At 41.7% G+C, this 7,988-nt stretch overlaps 1 pseudogene; it reads left to right on the top strand.

The window, feature by feature from the left end:
* Window positions 1-2,072: 2,072 nt before the first annotated feature.
* On the top strand, window positions 2,073-2,728 carry LOC102828410 (annotated as a pseudogene).
* The last annotated feature ends 5,260 nt before the right edge of the window (window positions 2,729-7,988 follow it).

Here is a 7,988-nt window from a genome sequence, read left to right as displayed (position 1 = left end):
GTGCCTGACCCAAGCCATGGTGTTTTCAATAACCTCATATGCATGTAAAAGCTGGACAGTGAATAAGGAAGACCGTAGAAGAATTGATGTCTTTGAGTTATGTGTTGGAGGAGAATATTGAAAGTGCCATGGGCTGCCAAAAGAACAAACAGATCTGTGTTGGAAGTACAGCCAAAGTGCTCCTTGGAGGCCAAGATGGCCAAAGTTCGTCTCTCATGCTTTGGACATATTATCAGGAGGGATCAGTCACTGGAGAGGGATATCTTATTTGGTAAGGTGGAGGGTCAGAGAAAAAGAGGAAGACTGTGTGATGGATTGGCAAAGTGGCAGCATCAGTGGGCTCAAGCGTGGCAACAATTGTGAGGTTGGCTCAGGATCGGGCAGTGTTTCGTTCTGCTGTGCTATGAGTCGGTACCGACTTGATGTCACCTAATAACAACATCAGCATCATATTCTCCACAGCACATGCTCACTTCATGTCTCTGTGTCACATGTTATCAATTCTCACACTATTTCAAGCTTCTTCATAATGCAATTTTTGTTGTTGTTAAGTGCCGTTGAGTTCGTTCTGACTCATAGAGATCCTACATAGGGTTTCCAAAGAGCAGCTGGTGGGTTTCAACCGCCAACTTTGAGGTTCAAACCAGCCTTGCAGTCCAGTGTTTATCCTACAGCACCACACCAGGATTGTTGTTAGGTGCTGTTGAGTCAATTGCAATTCACAGTGACCCTATGGGCAACAGAACAAAACACTGTACCATGCTCATAATCTTGGTATGTTTGAGCCTATTGTTTCAGCCACTGTTGTTAATCCATCTCCTTGGCCGGGAGGGGAAGGATCTCTTTCTTTGTGGACCCTCTACTTAACCAAACATGATGGTCTTCTCTAGAGACAGATTATTCCTGACAATATGTTCAAAGTATATGTGATAAAGTTATGCCATCCTGGCTTCTAAGGAGCATTCTGGCTGTACTTCTTCCAAGAGAGATTTGTTTGTTCTTCTGGTGGTCCATGATACGTTCAATATTCCTTGCCAACACCATAATTCAAATGCATCGATTCTTCTACAGTCTTTCTTATTTGTTGTCCAGTTTTTGCATGTGTGTGACATGATTAAAAATACCATGGCTTGAGTCAGGCACATCCTAGTTCTCAAAATGTTGTCTTTGCTCTTTAACACTTTAAGAAGTCTTGTGCAACAGATTGGCCCAATGTAATACATTGTTTGACTTCTTGATCCAAGTAAAATGAAAGCTTTGACAATGTTAGTGTTTTCTTTGTTGATCATGATGTTTATTGGTTTAGTTGTCAGGATTTTTGCTTTATTCACATTGAATTGCAATCCATATTGAAGATTGTATTCTTTCATCCTCATTAAGTGCTCTGTGTCATCTGTTTATATGGATTGTCAACGAACCTTCCCCTAATCTTGATGCTGCATTCTCCTTTATCTGGTCTAGCTTCTCAAATTCTTTGCTGAACATATAGATTGAATAAATATGATGATAGCATACAATCCTGGCATACATCTTTCCCGGTTTTAAACCACTCAGTAACCCTTGGTTTTGTTTAAACAATTGCTACTTATTCTATGTATAGACTCCTGATGTGAGATTAGCTTTACTGTGGTTGTCTGGAACAGAACCTGCAATATCTCTGAAGTACACCTGTATGTGGACTTCTGATGTGGCACTGCGGGTTAATGCACTAAACTGCAAAGTCGGTTTGAACTGCAAGGTTAGTGGTTCAAGCTTACCAGTTGCTCCTCGGAAACCCTATACAGGGTCACTATGGGTCAGAACCGACTCAACAGCACTGAACAACAGCAGCAACATCTGTTTATAATATATTTATGGAATCCTGATGTGGTGCTGTAGGATAAGCACTGGGCTGCAAAGTCAGTTTGAATCGCAAGGTTGGTGGTTCAAACCCACCAGTCATTACTTAGAAACCCTAGACAAGGTTGCTATGAGTCGGAACCCACTTGATGAAACTTAAAACAACAACAACAACAACATAGTGGGATCCATACAATAAGCGCTGGACTGTGAACCACAAGGTCCACGGTTACATGATAACAGGTCCCTGGAGAAGCCTGTGGAGTTGATACGGGTACAACCCCCGGAAAAACCCAGAAGCCAAGATCTATCAAGTTCTTGATTTCCGAATTCGTTGTGGAATGAAACATGGTTATACTCCCAGCGACATGCCTGTGAAGACAAAACGCTGCACCTACAACTACAGCCTCCCCATCACGGTCATAAAGACAACAAGCTAGCTCAGCATGCATGACCTGGGCCCATCAGGAATTGCCAATGCCCAGAAGTCAACCTCCAACATGTACAAGCTCAAGGATTCAGTCTACATCTTCTAGGAGGGGGCCCTGCCGCCTTACCGACAGATGTTCTATCAGTTCTGCGATTTGAAAGAGTTGCAGAAGATAATTCACCGCAATGATGGAGCAGAGAGTGTGTGTACGGAGCAGGATGGCTGGTGTCTCCCCAAGACCAGTGACGACCTGAGGAATGCCATGTCAGGCATGATCCGGCAGGGCCTCCGCTCCAAGAGGTCTGCTTCTTCTCCAGCCCCAACAAGACAGATGAAGAGAAGGAGCAGTTGGCATATGAGTATGCAGAAGATGAGGAGGAGGATGAAGATGAGGAGAAATTCAAGCCTTCAGATGGTAGTGAGAATGAGATGAAGACAGAGATCCTGGACTACGTGTGATAAGCTCTGGTCCTGGCTGTGCTTGTGCCCTGGCTAGGCACATCCATGAATCACCCATCGTCCAGCTGACTGAACTGGTGCCCATCACTTTTCTCTCTGAGACCAGCAAGAGTTGGGGGTGGAGATTGTACAACTAAGGGAGGGCCAGTCTTGGCTTGGCCTTTGTGACTAGGACCTTAGTCCATGGTTATAGATGGCCAAAGACTGCCTTTGAGTTTGAATCCAAACCATCTGGGTAGTGTTGGCAAGGGCCAGACCCAACTGGAATTGGTCTTTATTAAATATGTTTTTCTGTGGAAAAATAAAACAAAACAAAATAACAAAAAACAACAACAACAACAGCTCCTCAAAAAAAAAAAGACAAGACTTCCTGTTCCTGGGAAGATTTTAAGCCACAGAAACCCTATACATAGTCGCCATGAGTCCTAATCGACTCGATAGCACATAACAACAACAATCATGGGTTGGCTTTTTGGTTTGATAGTGAAATAAAAGGATCCCTGGTGACATCATTGTTAAAGCACTCGGTTGCTAATCACAAGGTTGGTGGCTTGAACCCCAGTCACGCAGCATTCTGCTTCTGTAAAGATTGGTAGATAGCCTTGGAACCTCTATGGGCCATTCTACTATACGGTCATTCTACCATACTATAACGGGTCCTATACAGTTGCCATGAGTCTGAATCAGCTCCATGGCAGCACATTTGGTTTGTATTTTATTGTAAAATATTTGTGAGTATTTATCACAGTTCCTTTTTACCATTCTATTTCTCTAACCTTTCTCCACACTCAGTGACATTAAATGAATAAATTATTTCCATCATTTTCTTTCTTTCCTTCATTTTTTTTTGCAGTTAATTTAATTTTTTTTTTTTTTTTTTAGTTAATTCTACTTTTATGGAAGGGGTTATAGCAATGAGATAGGCTAAATTATGAGCATTAGTGAACAATTTCCAACTGTAGTGGCTAAAACTACAAAAGCTTAATTCTCCCTCATATTACACATCAAGAAGTCTTGGTGACACACTGATTAAGGCATTTGATGTTCTCTTCCTCACTAGCACTCCACTCACAAGTTTCCTCTCCCGTCTTCTCAATGTAAACACATGATAATTTTTGTTAGAAGATTTAGTGTTTCCAACAGTATGACCCTGTAAACACTTATAGCTGAACTACGTAGTGTACTCTCATTTCTAGGTACTATACACATTTTTTTGAGTTAGTATGTGTCTCTTTTTTTATTTGCATTGTTTCCTGTGTGCCTATCACTTTTTCAGCATGATCTCTAACCAAGTTATAAAACTTGTCTTATAGCATTCAGGTACATCCCTTCTGAGGTCCTTGGTCCTCCTGCTCCAGCTTGGACTGGTGACTCTCTACCTATTTACATCTTGGATTCCTCTTCCATTAAATCTGGAGGTTACCAATAACATTGGTCTTACAAATCCCATCACCATCAAGTCAATTCTGATCCATAGACACCGTAAAGCAGAGTAGAACTGTCCCACAGGGTTCCCAAGGCTGTAAATATCACCAGGAGCACACAGTCACATCTTCCTTCTCCAGAGTGTCATCTGCTTGTATGGGTTTTGAATTGCAGATCTTCAGTTCGAGCACTTTAACTTCTGCATTGTCAGGCCTCTTTCAAATAGGTCAAATAGAGAAGAATAAAATACTGGACTACTTCTGAAACCCTGCTCCCTAGTCTGAAATTGTGGTGCAGAGAGGCAGTGTTATCAGAAGCCCAAATGAGTCCCAAAGATTGGTTCTACAACCTGTTCTTTGTCCAAGACTACTCATTCCCCAACTAAAGAGCCCCTGGTTGGTGCAAACAGTTAATGTTTTCAGCTGCTAACTGAACGCTAGCTAGTCTACCCAGAGTATCTTCAGCCAAAAAGACCTGATTTTACTTCCCCAAAAATCAGCCAGCCATTGAAAACCCTATGAAACACAGTTCTACTGACAAACCTAGGGTGGCCATGAGTCAGAATGAACCCAATGGCAACTGGTTAATTGGTTACTCATTTTACCCACGTTGACTACTGGCCCGACTAGTTTTCCCTGGCCTGATTCAGGCCTGAAATTCTTCCCGTGGCCTCTAGTTTCTGTTGCTCTCTTTGTCACCCTCTGATCTCTACTTTCTGAAACCACTAATAAAGGAAAAAGGGGACAGGTTAACTGGGGGTTCTAAAAGTCCTAAACCCTAGCCCTAGAAGCATCCCCAGACTTCTTGCTAGTCCTTTGTCTCATTAGAAGCAAAATTATTTTATTTAACCCAAAAAAGTAGAAAATCCAAGTGATCAAGGCAGTGTAAAAGTTATTATCTTGTTATGCTCTTACCATGGAACAGGCTGAATTTCTGAAAACCCTCGAGATGTGACTGCAGGCAGCTGTGGCTAATGGTTCAAAGGAGAGAAGCAAGGTGTATGGGGCAATGTTTTCACTTAGCGACTGTCTCTTCACACCAGTGATGGAATGAAATATGCAAGGGGAAGTGGAATGGGAATCTAAATCTTCCAATAATGATGGTATGGCTTCCATGCTTTCATGATGTGGGGGAGGGACTTGGTTTGGTGGTAGATTAGGCAGGGAGGACAATCAGAGTGATTCTGTGGTGTGTTTCTATGTGGCATATGTGTGATAGAAACCTGGGCAATTTCTGCCTGCTTAGTCTATCACCTAGGAAATTACCTTATCCGTTCCCCCTTCCTTTTCTATTAAGTGAAACACAATTGGAGACTAAAAAACATGTTCCCGGGGCTTTCTCTGAAAATAGTGGCCCTCACCCTAATGACAGAAAAAAGGATTGATGCTAGGAATTACCTACTTGTAAAGGGAAATTAATACTCTAATTAGCAAGATAGGAAAATCTATCTTATTGTAAATAGCAATACTTACAGATTGTGATATTCCTCCAGGGCCTACCAAGGTATTTAAAAGGAATAAATCAAGAACCACATTCAGACCCAGGATGATTATCATAGCAGATGTACACCTAAAACTGACAATATTTTCATCAGGCTTGTAAAACAATGGATGAAGTCAATTTCTACAGAGACACATTTGTGTGACTTTTTAAAATATTTCTTAGATGGAAAGTGTTTTCAGGATGGCTTTGAAATATCAACATTGTCACCTATACACCTTTGGAGGAAACAGACTCAAGGCATTGGATAAAAAGATTAGTTTCCCAAAAAACAAGGAGAAGAATACTACATTTCAAATAAAAGTAAGCGTCTCCAAGGATGAAATATAAACATTCAGTCCACCTGCAGATTTGATGAAGATCTATAATATGACCTTAGGTTTCTGTAGTTGTTTAAAATGGGGAACCTGGTTTCATAGCCATAAACTCATTCTGATTTTCTAAAGCGTGTGTATGTATGTTTGAATGAGCGTACACATGTGTGCATGTTGTATGTGTGCGTGTATGCATATGTGTGCAAGTGTGTATATGTATGCGTGTATAATGTGGAGACGAGGTAAATAAGAGGGCTATAAAGTATGATTCTCACTTTGCTGATGAGGAAACAGAGCCCAAAGAGATTCAGACTCTGCCTCCGGTGTGAACAGCCTGCGAGCATTTAGTGTGGACTGAATCAGAATTCCGATGTAGCCTTTCTTCTGTAGATTGCCAGAATGTATGACCAATGGGGTGACATTCTAGCTACAGTAGAGTTAGGACTTCAAGTTTATGAGCTCAACAATGAACTGATGCAAGTCAATACGGAAAACTCTCCTCCCCCTAAATCCATGATTATGGATCTAGGAAACAGCAGAATTGTGCCCATAACTGCACCCACATTTGACAGATCAGTTAGGGCACTGGTAAATCAGAGCATGTACCATAATCAGGGTGCTTCATCAGGGCACTTCATGTGTATGTGACTTCCTTCTGAGCTGCAAAAGTCCACAGACTAGCAACCACTTAGTAGTTTTATCCCCACCCCTTGCCCATCCCAGTATCTAGAACAAAGGAGGTGCTCAGGGTGGATTACCAGTAATCAAGGTAAGCAGAGACTTGCTCCTGTTTACTTACGAATCTGTAGTGGACAGTTTCACATGCTTTCCACCAAATCTGCTGTAAAACCCACATGAAATTTTCTACCACAGATTTGTAAGTAAGCATAAGTAAGTCCATGTTTACCGTCTTATTAGGTACTCTGTCCCTGTCAGGATTGGAAATTTAAAAAGAGGCTTTAAGGAAGGTGCTGAGGATTGGGAGAGAGACAGATATCAGTCAGACCTAGAAGCAGGATACAAAAAAAGTGAAACTGTTCACTACAGATTAGCAAGTAAGCACAAGCAAGTCTGTGCTTACCTTGCTTATTGGGTAATCTGACACAGGCAGGTACTTCATAAACTTGTTGTTGTTAAGTGCCTTCGAGTCGGTTCCAACCCATAGCGACCCTGTACAGGGTTTCCGAGGGTGTAAATCCTTATGGGAGTAGAAAGCCTCATCTTTCTCCGGCAGAGCGGCTGGTAGTTTCGAACCGCTGACCTTAAGGTTCGCAGCCCGATTCGTAACCACTACGCTACCAGAGCTCCTGCTTCATAAACTTAGGAGGAGTGAAAGTAAATCATAGGAACAGACACTTTGCAACTGATTGAGCCATAGTAGATTCACGCAGACTAGAAGACGTAGTCTCTTCCACTTGGTGCATTAGGGGATCGGATGTTTTCCCTTTTAAACCATGGGACCCCTCATTGTCCACTTACTTGAATTTTGTCCATTTCCTGGGATGAAGTCATCACCATGATAGGTGCTCTTCTTTCATGCAGATAGTGTCTGAAAGTCAAGCAGTAGATTCACATGTTAGCAATTATAATGGGTATGTGTGCGTGTGTGTTTTAAGTTGATGTGTAATATCCCAGCAAAGAGAGAGACTGCAGTTATTTACTCCAGTTGTTCTGCACACTGAATCACCCAAGATCGATGGAACAGCATTGAGAACCAGAATAAATCCATTTACCTATGGACAGCTGATCTTTGACAAAGAATCGAAGTCCATTAAGTGAGGGAGAGAAAGTCTCCTTAACAAATGGTGCTGGCAAAACTGGCTATCCATTTGCAGAAAACTGAAACAAGATCCATACCTCACACTATACACAAAAACAAAACCCTTCGTGTCAAATCTAAAACTATAAATATTATAAAAGGAAAAACTAGGAACAATGCTAGCATAAATAGAACACCAAACATAGCTAATCAAACGACAAAAGACAAACGAGATAACTGGGATCTCCTAAAAATGAAACAC

This window comes from Chrysochloris asiatica, unplaced genomic scaffold, assembly GCF_000296735.1.
Source record: "Chrysochloris asiatica unplaced genomic scaffold, ChrAsi1.0 scaffold00053, whole genome shotgun sequence".
NCBI lineage: Eukaryota > Metazoa > Chordata > Mammalia > Afrosoricida > Chrysochloridae > Chrysochloris > Chrysochloris asiatica.
This window is presented reverse-complemented; position numbering and strand designations above follow the sequence as displayed.